Consider the following 13,691-nt stretch of genomic DNA (forward strand, 5'->3'; position numbering starts at 1 on the left):
AGTGAAAGCAAATGAGCCTGGCGCCTATGGCGCCAGGACTGACCCATTCTATGAGCCTGGTGCCTACGGTGCCAGGACTGTACCCAGATAGCCTCTAGCCGGGGATGCTGGGTTTTTTCCCAAGTATCTGGATGCCTGCTCCCGGGACAGATGGACCTGGTCCGGATGCCCGGGGGTAGGAATCATGACAAATGGTCTGGAGACCCCTGCCATCAGAGACACTGTGGCCAGCATAACTGTAGTTGATGAATCATTTTTCAAGGAAGAGGATGTTGCTAAGGCATCCAAATTCCTAACTAAGCTTGCTGGATGCCCTGTCCAAATGCTTCCACAGTTACCAGCTCTCATCCAGTGCAATGACATGACTGTCAAGATACCTTTAAGTGTGCAGAGTGAAGTACCTGGGAGAGTCCTGTTGGGGAATGACGTAAAATCTCTTGGAGTTGTATCAAGCACCCCCAGGCCTCCCAGCAAAAGGAAACAGGAGCAGACTAGGAAGGCCAGAGAGAGTACCTTAAGGGGCTCTCAAGAGGAGATTATAGCGGAAACTATAATTCCCGGTCCACAGGACTTACTGACTGCAATTCTTAAGCAGAAGGAGGAAAAGGGGAAACCTAAAACCTCCAGCACGAAACCAGCCAGCACTCCTGTGCTACCAACAAGGACATCCCCGACAGGACTGTCCAAAGTCACACCTGCGACTCCTCCACCAGCTGAGGCTGAGTGTGTGGAACCTTGTGTGGTTGAATCAGCTGCTGAGGAATCAGAGCTGGAAGAGGACCTTGCTCCTATTGGAGATCTGGATCCTGCAGGCCACCCTGAGCTGCAGTCTTTACTGGCAGAAGGTGGACCCTGTAGGGAAGACTTCAGCAGAGCTCAAAGAGAGTGTCCTACTATTAAAGGTCTTCACCAACAGGCAGCTTCCCAGCTGGATGGGCAAGAGCCAGGGAAGCATAGGTTGTACTGGGAAGATGGCCTCTTCTACAGTGAACTGACTGAGTCTATCCCAGGGGACTACAGAAGACTTGTAGTGTCTCTTGAAAGCAGACTCCAGTTCCTACAGTTAGCCCATGAGATACCTTTGGCTGTTCACTTAAGTTTTAAGAAGACCAAGGAAAGGTTCTCTTTATATTTCTACTGGTCTAACTTGGGGTCTGATGTAGATAAGTACTGTAGGAGCTGTCACACTTGCCAAACCTCTGGCAAGAGTGGAGCCAAGAATGTGGCATGCTTGGTGCCTCTCTTTTAGGACTCACTACCGGCCCTGGTCTCTGTGGCACCGTAGTAGGTCCTGCTATGCTTATTTTCTTATCTGTCCTAAAATGGCCGCCGAACGAGCCCGTTCTAGGTTTGCTGAATTGTCAGACTCTGCCAGCTCTGTTCTTCTGCGTTCATGCGGTCACGTGATGGTATTTAGAAGCCGGACCTAGGTAACTCTGCGCGTGGCTTCTCCTCAGAGAGACGCTACATAAGTTCGCTGCTAGGCTCTTACTTTCCCTGATGAATGTGTGTTTTCTAAAACTTACTTTCTGTGTTTATTATGTATTTTTCTACAGCTAAGCCTCACGCACTGCCATCTCTGGATCAGAGTCAGCACAGTGTTGTTAGACTCCTCCCACCGTCTTCGGCGGTACATTCAAGCCGAGCCGTTTGCTCAATCTCCAATTTTTCCTCACCTCTCAGACCCTTCCTCCTAGTTGGCTGGTTATCCAATCTCTTCCAGGTAGGGAATTGCAATTACAGATGCTCCAGAAACTGCTTTCTCATTTCAAATAGTATTCTTGAACCCTGAATCTGGGGACCCTTTCTTATCGCATGCTGTTCATTATAGATTTTCCAGCGTTCGGTGCTGATACATCGCCTCTGGTATTTCCAGGACTTCACGATGCCGCCTCACGTAGGTGTTTAGAATACTTTCACTTTCAACTTCCTTTCCCCTCTGCTTCCATTTAATACTTACCATCCCTTTTCTCACCGCAGAACTTCACAAGACCTCCAACAATTCTCACCTGAACCAGTAGCTTTTTCCGCTTTAAGTAGGATATATTTCTTGCTCCGGATTACAGTTACATCCAGTTTCTGTCCACTTACCTCTTTGCCTTTCTCTCTTTGTTCTTCCGTTAAGGATTATTCGTATCCAAGATTCCATATCAAGACCCGTACGATAGGATCTCGAAGAATAGGAGTCACTAAGAATCACCGCACCCCATTCCTGCTCCAGGGCTTTCTTCCCCAGAGGGTTTCCCTGGGAGTTGTGCTTTCTTCCGCCCAGTTATTCAGGCGGTGTGCTGCAGGATTTTCAGGGGGATCTTTCATTGCCATTAAGCTTTTGTCATCTGATCAGGTTAGTGGCTTACTGTTTCATTGTTTTACGTGGCATAATACTCTCCCAGTGGTGGGAGTCCACTTTGAGAGGGTAGGAATCAATATTGTTGGTCCCTTAGAGCCTCCAACCTCTTCAGGAAAAAGGTTTATCCTGGTTGTAGTAGACCATGCCATTCCGTTAGAGGCCCCTTGACCCTAATTGTCACAATTCTGCTCGCCTGCCTCCCAGCACCTTTACATGCGCCTATTCCTTTATTTCCTTGTTTTACCGCTGCAGTTTTGGACTAATCGGATTGAGTGTTCCATTCCGGCTTTTGGGTTAAACCAGCAGATGCATTCTGGGACATGTATGCTGTCCAAAAGGCAGAGGGCTAGAGGAGGCATACTAAATACATTTGTTTGCAGCAAGCTACTAAGAGCTGCAGAGGGCCTGATTGCATTCACCTGTTCCAAGCTACTGCAGGCTAGGCTGCAGAGAGCTGGAGAGTACTTGATTAGAAACCACTGCTGTTACTGCTACAGGTTACTGGAGCTAGGGCTGGGCTTAATTGAACACCAGAGTCTGCAATCAGCTCCACCCTGCTGGCCTGCTGGCTGGGAGGGCCTTTATAAGCTCACTCTGAACAGAAGCAGTTATCAGTCAACTGCTTTCTCTGGGAGTTCGTGCTGGTGCTTCTGTTACCAGTTTTGACCTCTCCTGGATATCCTCTTTTGGCCTTTTGATTCCTGTTGCTGTTGCGCTGTTGCCGTTGATGCTTGCAGCTCCCTCTCCATTCTGCTGCAGTCTTTTGCCCTGTTCCTCTGGGCTCCCATCTGGTGGCTCTGCCGCACTCAGCTGCCTTCCGCCCTGCTCCTCTGGGATCCCACCTGACGGCTCTGCCGCACTCCGCTGCCTTCCGCCCTGCTCCTCTGGGCTCCCACCTGACGGCTCTGCCGCACTCCGCTGCCTTCCGCCCTGCTCCTCTGGGCTCCCACCTGACGGCTCTGCCACACTCTGCTGCCTTCTGCCCTTTTCCTCTGGGCTTCCCTGCCTGGCAGCCTTGCCACACCCTTCTGCCTTCTGCCCTGTCCCTCTGGGCTCCTTGACTTGCAACCTGCCTGTTCTAGCTTCTGATATCCTATCCTATCCTGTACCTGTTTATTTCTTTCAACGCTGCTTTCTACTTGTATACATCTTGGTCCACTGTGGAGCCTCCACTTGAATCTGTTTTACAGTGTGACCCTGGGTTGGTCTCCGTTCAGATCAGATAAGGGAAGACTTCTGTTGCCTTCACGTAGTCCGTTGAAGTCGTACCTGCCTCAGTATATGGTCTTTCAGGTTTACCCTTGCACTGGGTACAACAGTTTCCTCAGCACGCCCAAGTCATGACGTTGCTGTATGACTGTTGTTAAGAGTAATCTGCTGGCACCTATCCCAAGGGCTTTCCTTAATCCCTGGTGACCCCTCATCATATTCCAGTACACCCTTATTTCTGATCAATCCGTGTTGCCCAGTGTACTTGCTTGTCTTTGCCTTTTCTCTGTCTCTTTGTTTACAGCCTGCTCCTGCCGTTCCTGTGAATTCCTGTTTCAACTAACAGCTTGGTATGTACCTTTAATCTGTTATATGCTAGCATTGTCTCCGGAATCTCCCTTAATTTGCTTGCATACAGGGAGAGACAGCCTCTGCCCTGTGCTCTCCGCCTAGACTTCTGAGAGATTGACTCACTAAAAAAGAACATTTTGATTCTTGGGCCAATGCTTGTTCGATCCAAGATGCCTTTGAAGAAAAACAAGAACCCTTGGCGAGCCCCTACATCCTCCAAGCAAACTACCAGCACCCAGTTACTTGAGACTTTTACCCAAAATGAAGCTACCGTCCTCAGAGAGAATGGGTATCTCCGCGGCAAATTATTTTCACATTTTTCTGCCAAACCAAGTACTCCCGGATGGAACTCTGTGTTTTCTGCTAACCCCGATTTGATGACCACAAAACAGTTACAGGGAGAACATAGGTATTTGACTCAGGCCTTGGCATGCCCCTCCAAGTCAACGGCTAGTTGGGAGGTTTCAACGTGTACCTCTGTGAAATGTCTTCCTACTGTGTACTTTTCAGTGAACAAGTAAAGTATTGTCCAGTCACTATTCAGCGTGTTAGGACTGACATGAAGCAAGATTCTAAGACGCTTTATGTTGGTGCCATGCATTATCCTGACAAACACAATGCCACTCATGCCTCTAGACTTGGTTCTGTTCCACAGATTTGCTCTGAAACTTCAGAGTCTTACGCTAAGATAACAGCAGATCCTGAGCCTTCTACCAATAAACATTATGTTAAAGAAAGACCAGCTAAATCCCTCGAGTATGTCTTTGATTTGGATAGTATCCAGAAACAGCTATTTGCTCTAAAGAGGCAATCCATGGGGTTAAATGACGACTATGGCATCCTGTATTGGCTAAACGTAAGAGAGGGATACATTTCATCTTCAGATAACCCATGTCACCCTGAACCAGACATTCTCTCTCTAATTATTGATGACATCCGGGTTCCTAATGAGTTGCGTAAGCTAAAGGAAAGAACGTTGGAGCAAATAAAAAAATTGAAGCAGGAATATTCTTACCAGTTGATGGTTAACTTGGAGTGCTCTTCTCTTTCTGTTCGAGATGCCCGCCAGGCTTTCCCCAACTACGGTATATTTGGTGAAGACCTGTCCTCCTGTACCTCACTGGGTGACTCTTTGAAAAGGCCTCTTCTGTCTCCGGCTGAGTCTACCTCAGACACTTCTGCAGACTCGGTACAAGACATTTTCCAGGAGCCTAACCATAGTCTTACTCCAATACTGTCCTCGACCCAAACTCCAACACCAGTATCCAGCAATGCCTTGCACACAGACAGCAATGCATTTGACCTTTCTAGAGTTTACAACCCCACAATTACTGCAGTATCCGAAACAATTGCCAGTCCAACAGCCCTCTTTTTTTAAAGACTGTGTTTCAACGTTTGCTCATGCCTGTGACCTGAATCAAGACTGTGCACCCATTCTTATCCCGGTGTCCACTTCATCACCTGAAGTAATCCAAATGCCCATAACTGAAATGAAACCACAAGAAATGAATGAGAATTACCTTGAATGCAAAAGCATATCCTTCAGTGAAAATGAAGATTCAGCAATGGATTAAGGGGGTAATTCATAGAATTTAGCGCACAAGTGGCGCACGCGGCTGGCGCACAGTGTGCGCGTGCGAATCTCTGCGCCAGCCGTGTGCGCTAAAATCAATTTCCGCGCACAGCGTATTCATGGATTTTAGCTACCAAAACCAGCCCTGGCGCACAGTGGCACAGCGACCCTGCAGCAGCGCCAGTTACGCCCCCAAGAACGCCCCTCGCGCAGGGAAAAGCCATCAAAATCCCCTATCCAGCACAAAGGGCTGCGCTAACCCTGTACCAGCACGGCAAGCAGGGAACTTGTATTACTGGGGTTCATGGGAAGTTTCACAAGCAATTGGCCCTGTGCGAGCGGGGTACATGTATTACTGGGGTTCGCGGGAAGTTTCACACGTGATTGGCCCTGTGCGAGTGGGGTAAGTGTATTACTGGGATTCGCAGGAAGTTTCACACTCGATTGGCCCTGTGCGAGTGGGGTACGTGTATTACTGGGGTTCGCGGGAAGTTTCACATGTGAAAGGGCCTGTGCGAGTGGGGTACGTGTATTACTGGGGTTCGCGTGAAGTCTCACATGTGATATGAGCAGGTTACGTGTATTTCGGGGGTGCGCAGGAAGATTCACACGCAAAAGGGCCTGTGCGAGTGGGGTACGTGTATAACTGGGGTTCACGTGAAGTTTCACACGCGATTTCAGCAGGGTACGTGCATTACGGGGTTCGTGGGAAGTTTCACACGTGAAAGGGCCCTGTGCGAGCGGGGTACGTGTATTCCTGGGGTTTGCGGGAAGTCTCACAGGCGATTTCAGCAGGGTACGTGTATTACGGGGTTCGTGGGAAGTTTCACACGCGAAAGGGCCCTGTGCGAGTGGGGTACGTGTATTACTGGGGTTCGCGGGAAGTTTCACACGTGAAAGGGCCTGTGCGAGTGGGGTACGTGTATTACTGGGGTTCGCGTGAAGTTTCACACGCGATTTCAGCAGGGTACGTGTATTACGGGGTTCGTGGGAAGTTTCACATGCGAAAGGGCCCTGTGTGAGCGGGGTACGTGTATTCCTGGGGTTTGCGGGAAGTCTCACAGGCGATTTCAGCAGGGTACGTGTATTATGGGGTTCGCGGGAAGTTTCACACGCGAAAGGGCCCTGTGCGAGCGGGGTACGTGTATTCCTGGGGTTCGCGGGAAGTCTCACACGCCATTTCATCAGGGTACGTGTATTACAGGGTTCGCGGGAAGTTTCACACGCGAAAGGGCCCTGTGCGAGCGGGGTACGTGTATTCCTGGGGTTCGCGGGAAGTCTCACAAGCAATTTCAGCAGGGTACGTGTATTTCGGGGGTGCCGGGGACTCCTACACATGAATTGGCTGTGTGGGTCCTCCCAGGTGTTCCCTCTACACCCTCCACGGCCCCTGCAGGCAGCCCACACCACAGGGGACTACCCTGCACCCCTGGCCATGTCCCGCAGGCGGCCCATCCACCATGGGCATACCCCCCAGCCAAGCCACATGTCAGCTTGCACTACTGATCACCAACGCATGACCCCCTGCACCCCCACCCCCCAGCAGTGCAGGGCACCTGCCAGCAGGCCCCCACTCATGTCCCACTCATGTCCCCTTGCACCCCCACCCCCCAGCAGTGCAGGGAACCTGCCAGCAGGCCCCCACTCATGTCCCACTCATGTCCCCCTGCACCCCCACCCCCAGCAGTGAAATGCCGATCTCATGACACAAACCAAAAGTCAACTATGTACATCAACACATGTCCGTCACACACATACACTGGTTGGCATTGCTTGTGTAAACCCACATTTTCACATGCATCAACCCAATGAGCGAATCCCACACATGGAACTAAAAAATGAAAATGTATTATGTACATAAAATCAAAAATGAAATGAAAGCATACCAAAATATGAAACATGAAATGAAAAGCATGTGAAAAAGATGATTGGATGAAAATGATAACCAATCCAAAAAAGTTAGAAAGAAAAACAGTCTAAAGTCACCCTCCAACAACGCAAATCCAAAGGAAATGTAAAAAAAAAAAATCTCCATTGCTTCATGTTCATAATAAAAAAAAAGAGAAATCAATCCATAGTCCAACTATTTACAATCCATTGTCCGGAAAAATTAAATCCATTGCTCCATGTCCATAATGCAAAAAAAACAAAAATGAATACATGATGAAACTATATGCAATCCATTGTCCAAGGATGTAAAGGGTCCATTATCCCAACCAAACAAATGAAACCTACCTAACAAACTACCTAAAAATATAACTATATACAAATTTGTATGGCATTGTCCATTGACCACAAATAAAAGGAAAACGAAAAGGAAACCTAACTCTAAAATCTATTTACAAGGGCAGCGGGCTAGTCCGACGGCTCACTTTTGGATGTCCCGGGCCAGGGCATCATCGAACTCCTGCTCGATGTCCCGGAGGCGGTCCTCTTCCATGGCCCAGAGGGTTCGCAGGGACGATGCGAATTGCCTCGAGGCACTCGGCCCGCCTCAGAGCCCTACGCATGGAGTTCTCCGCCCTGACCATCGTGAGCCGTGCCTCTTCTGCCCGCTGCCGCTCCACATCTATAGCATGGCCTAAACGCTGCCACACAGAAGACACTTCCAGTCCTGGGTCCTCCTGCCCTCTGGCCGATGCCTGCCCCTCCGATGTTGAAGGCCCCGAGCCATCATGGCTCCCACCTTGTTGCTGCTGCTGCTGTGCCTCTGCCTGTGCCCTGGCTCTTGATGCCTGCACATCCTCCTCCGGCTTGGGTGCAGTTGTTGATGTGGCCACCCCTGCTGGACGTCCGACTCCCGACTGTGGCAGGGATGTGTCCTCCATCAGCCTGGCCACAGGGTCAGAGGCAGCTCCACAGGGTACCCAGGTGATACATGGGTGGGAGGATGGCTTGTAGGACGACTGGCGCATAGGGGGTTCAGGTGAGGAGGGGGTCGCAACAAGGTCCAGCAAACGGAGGAATCCGGCCCTGGTGAGCTGTCCCAGTAGGTCTACGCAGTCAACGAGGCATTTGAGATGACGTGCAGTGTCCTCACGAAAACACTGCAGGTCACCTCGCATGCCCCGTTGACGCAACTCCATCCCACTCAGGACAGGCTCAACCCGGTCCCGGATAGCCACGTCCACAGGGAGAGGAAGGCCTGTTGGTGTAAGCCGATCCCCTCCCTGAGAACGTGTCTGGACGTAGGCATCCCTGCTGGTGCGGGATGATGCAGGGACAGGATCGGGGACAGGATTACACACAGGCACCTCCACGGTGGCCTGTGCTGCCTCCTGTCCCTGCCCCTGAACTGCACCACTAGCACCAGTGGAATCCCCACCTCCAGACCCTCTGTCTGTCCCTTGGACGGCCTCCTCCTCCACCAAACCCCTCACCAACCTGGATGACTCTGTGCCATCTTCCTCCATCGGACCCTGTGGGGTCTCAGCTCTCCCTTCTGCTGCCGAGGAGTCCAACTCCGACCTCCGCCTCTTGGACCTACCCTCGGCAACTGCGGCCTGCGAAGCGGCACCGGACTCCTCGCTCTCTGACGAGATGACAACCTGGGAGGGGAGCCGGGCCTTGCGTCTCCGGCTGGCGGTGCGATCCCTGCCGCTGTGCTCCACAGCACCCTCTCCGCCCTCTTCATCAGTTGACGCTGCAGACAGGGAGAGATAGGACACAGGCATCAGGGCACTGTACAATGGACTGAAACACACATGACAGTTGCACATGAGTGGCAGTGTCAAACTTCAGACATGGCATCACAATCCCCAACACACATGTCATTTCAACTCACACACATGAGCAATTCTACAGCCATATCACAACAGCCAGCACCATCCATACACATACAACAGCATGAGCATCCAAAGGTGAGCCAGACAACACATGAAACACAGGGAGTGCAGTAGACATGCACGCACGCCACCAAACTTACATGCATGTCTACATCTCGTCCAACTGTTGCAGTGATGAGATCGCCATACATGTCAGATCTGCCATTCAGACTTCTACATATCAGTGTCACATGCATCCATGTTGCATCACAGTTGCACACTTGTCAAGTACACACACATGCACATGTACACAGTGCAGATACATGCATTAGGAACCACCATCCATGCCACAACCATGCCAATGTACATACACAGAAATTCAAACATGTGTGCTCCCACACCTGCATTTGTCCAGCATGCTTACCAACACATACACCATCAATGTGTCTCACACATGAGAGGACACACATGTGGCAGCCTCACGCCCATGTTCATACACATCCCTACATGGCCCTACAAAAACACATGTGCAACCTGCACACTACTGGCACACCACGACACGCACAGCGTCCAATCACTCTGCATGTACACTTACCGCTCGACTCCAGACGGGTCTGCCTCTCAAGGATCTGGACGTAGAGCGCTGGGCATATGCGTTCCAGGACCCTCATTTGGTTGTCCGACAGCTGGCCCCGGCGCCCCTCGGAATCCGCTGCCTTTGCGAGGAGCCGGGCCTTGTTGAGGGTCCTGGACCTGAAGTCCTCCCAGCGCTTCTTGACATGATGTAAGTCGCGGACTGCCACCCCCTCCGCGTTGATGGCAGTCACAATGTCCATCCAGATCCTGGTCCGTCCTTCATTGTTGGCGCGCGAACTTCCAAAGAGGGTATCATACTGCCCCAGGACTTGCTCCACCAGGATACCAACTTCCCTAGCACTGAAGCTGGTGGCCCTCTGCCTCTCTGGCTGGGGGTTGCCAGTGCTGCCCGATGGTGTTCTGCTGGACATGGCAACCCCAGAGGCAGGAGTGGGTGGGCAACTGGGTCCTGGGGCTGGGCTGTGGAGCGATGGAATCCCAGTCGGGAGTCTTCAGTTCCAGCAGGGGTGGTCACAGCAACTGCACCCCTGGCTGACGTGCAGGCAGCAAATGGCAGGGCACGTGGGCAGCAGGCAGTCAGGCAGCAGCAGATTGCAGGTGGGAGCGTGCTCGGGGCTCTGGGGGGCAGGAAATGGCCTTCAGGGCAGGAGCGTGGTCTTCCGTGTGTGTACGCGTGGCCAGCTTGATACGGAGTGATTTGGCACGTGAAAAAATTGCACGTCAGCGGGTAATTCGAGTAAAGGCCCTAAGCGCGTAAGCGCGTCAGCACACGTACGCGATTTCATTGAACTTCCCGCGCACCCCCGAAATACACGTACCCTGCTGGACTCGCGTGTGAAACTTCCCGCGCACCCCCGAAATACACGTACCCTACTGAAATCACATGTGAAACTTCCCGCGCACCCCCGAAATACACGTACCCCACTCGCACAGGGCCTATCGAGTGTGAAACTTCCCGCGCACCCCCGAAATACACGTACCCTGCTGAAATCGCATGTGAAACTTCCCACGCACCCCCGAAATACACGTACCCTGCTGAAATCGTGTGTGAAACTTCCCGCGCACCCCCGAAATACACATACCCTGCTGAAATCGCATGTGAAACTTCCCGCGCACCCCCGAAATACACGTACCCTGCTGAAATCACGTGTGAAACTTCCCGCGCACCCCCGAAATACACGTACCCCACTCGCACAGGGCCTATCGCGTGTGAAACTTCCCACGTACCCCCAAAATACACGTACCCTGCTGAAATCACGTGTGAAACTTCCCGCGCACCCCCGAAATACACGTACCCCACTCGCACAGGGCCTATCGCGTGTGAAACTTCCCATGCACCCCCAAAATACACGTACCCTGCTGAAATCGCATGTGAAACTTCCCGCGCAACCCAGAAATACACGTACCCTGCTGAAATCACGTGTGAAACTTCCTGCGCACCCCCGAAATACACGTACCCCACTCGCACAGGGCCTATCGCGTGTGAAACTTCCCACGCACCCCCAAAATACACGTACCCTGCTGAAATCGCATGTGAAACTTCCTGCGCAACCCCGAAATACACGTACCCTGCTTAAATCGCATGTGAAACTTCCTGTGCACCCCCGAAATACACGTACCCCACTCGCACAGGGCCTATCGCGTGTCAAACTTCCCGCGCACCGCCGCAATACACATACCCCACTCGCACAGGGCCCTTTCGCGTGTAAAACTTCACGCGAACCCCAGGAATACACGTACCACACTCAGTATATGCATGCTTTTTATTTGTGCACACTTTTGTAATGCGCAGGGACGCTAGCTCTTGCCTTCGTGTGGCGGACGTGCTTAGGCCTGTGCGTGTCTTTGCCCGTGCGCGGGTTTGCCCTATTCGATTCCATGAATACATGTGGTTCGCGTGCGTGTGGGTGTTCCGTGTACTTCCCACCAGTACTTCCCCCGTTACACCTTCTTTTTCACACGTTATTCCCCATTCCGCATGTTACGCCCCCTGTTCCGCCTACTTTTGTTGTGTGCGCTGCGCTATGTGCGCTTTAGCTGTGCACTTAGCGCACGCTGTTGGGAGACGTGTGCGCCAGCGTGCGCCATGCACGGATTTGGCGCACAACCAATGGGAAAGTAGCGCAGCGCCTTCCTTGAATCACACGCGTGCGTTTGCGCTTGCTTTCTCACGCTTGCGCCTCCTTGCGCCTGCTTGCGCTGCGATTTTCGGCGCACGTTTGTTCCATGAATCGGCCCCTTAGTGTTTCAAGACCTTATGATCAGTACCATTGTTAGTGTTATGCTGCTTGAACATTTAAACCAGTGGAACGAGATACCTGCACTCCCTGTTAGTGAAAGGATTTTGAACAAGCCTGGCTAGCCTTGCACTCACCAGTATCTCCTTCTCAAGTACTTGACCACTCTGAGCCTGTAACCAATTACATGAGTGTGCTATCCACGGCTCAATGCCAAAGTCCACCTATTGGATTAGTAATGCCATCAGAATATCAACTCTCTGTGACAAAGAATAAACTTACCCTTTCTGAAAGTCAACAATAGTTCAGTCATGCCACAGCCATCTGAAGGTAAAACATTTTCTTTGCATTCTGAGTCACATTCACAACCGCTGCATCCAAAGAACAATCTGAAACCAGCAATTCCTGTGTCTGTGCCAGTCTCTATTGCCGTATCCTCTAAAGATCTTCAGTCTACAATTCTGTTTTCCTACACACCCACCTTACGTACTGATGTACCTTGCGAGTCGTTTGGTAGGGTTGTGAAGAACAATCACCCATTTTCTGATCGAAGTACTACACTGAAGGAATATAAAACCTTTACCTGGGCATTGATTTTGACTTTAGTGCTTCAACCCTTACTCTTCCTACTGCTTGAAAGACACAATAGCCTATGTCTTCTTTTGGGGCACCAGGTGGGGCCCTGTGAGGGGGGCATACTGTCACGATTCTGCTCGCCTGCCTCCCAGCACCTTTACATGTGCTTATTCCTTTATTTCCTTGTTTTACCGCTGCAGTTTTGGACTAATCTAATTGCATGTTCCATTCCAGATTTTGGATGAAACCAGCAGATGCATTCTGGGACATGTAGGCTGTCCAAAAGGCAGAGGGCTGGAGGAGGCATATTAAATACATTTGTTTGCAGCAAGCTACTAAGAGCTGCAGAGGGCCTGATTGCATTCACCTGTTCCAAGCTACTGCAGGCTCGGCTGCAGAGAGCTGGAGAGCACTTGATTAGAATCCACTGCTGCTACTGCTGCAGGCTACTGAAGCCAGGCTGGACTTAATTGAACACAGCTGCCAGAGTTTGCAATCAGCTCCACCCTGCCAGCCTGCTGGCGGTGCGGACCTTTATAAGCTCACTCTGAACAGAAGCAGTTGTCAGTCAACTGCTTTCTCTGGGAGTTCGTGCTGGTGCTCCTGTTACCAGTTTTTGACCTTTCATGGATATCTTCTTTTGGCCGTTTGATTCCTGTTGGTGTTGTGCTGTTGCTGTTGATGCTTGCAGCTCCCTCTCCATTCTGCTGCAGTCTTTTGCCCTGTTCCTCTGGGCTTCCACATGGTGGCTCTGCCACACTCCGCTGCCTTCGGCCCTACTCCTCTGGGCTCCCACCTGACGGCTCTGCCGCACTCCGCTGCCTTCCGCCCTGCTCTCCCACCTGACGGCTCTGCCACACTCCTCTGCCTTCTGCCCTGTTCCTCTGGGCTCCTTGCCTTGCTTCCTGCCTGTTCCAACTTCTGATATCCTATCCTGTCCTGAACCTGGTTATTTCTTTCAACACTGCTTTCGACTTTTATACATCTTGGTCCACTGTGTTGTCTCCACTTGAATCCGTTTTACAGTGTGACCC

Source organism: Ambystoma mexicanum, chromosome 4p (assembly GCF_040938575.1).
Source record: "Ambystoma mexicanum isolate Mex_15411 chromosome 4p, UKY_AmexF1_1, whole genome shotgun sequence".
Lineage (NCBI taxonomy): Eukaryota > Metazoa > Chordata > Amphibia > Caudata > Ambystomatidae > Ambystoma > Ambystoma mexicanum.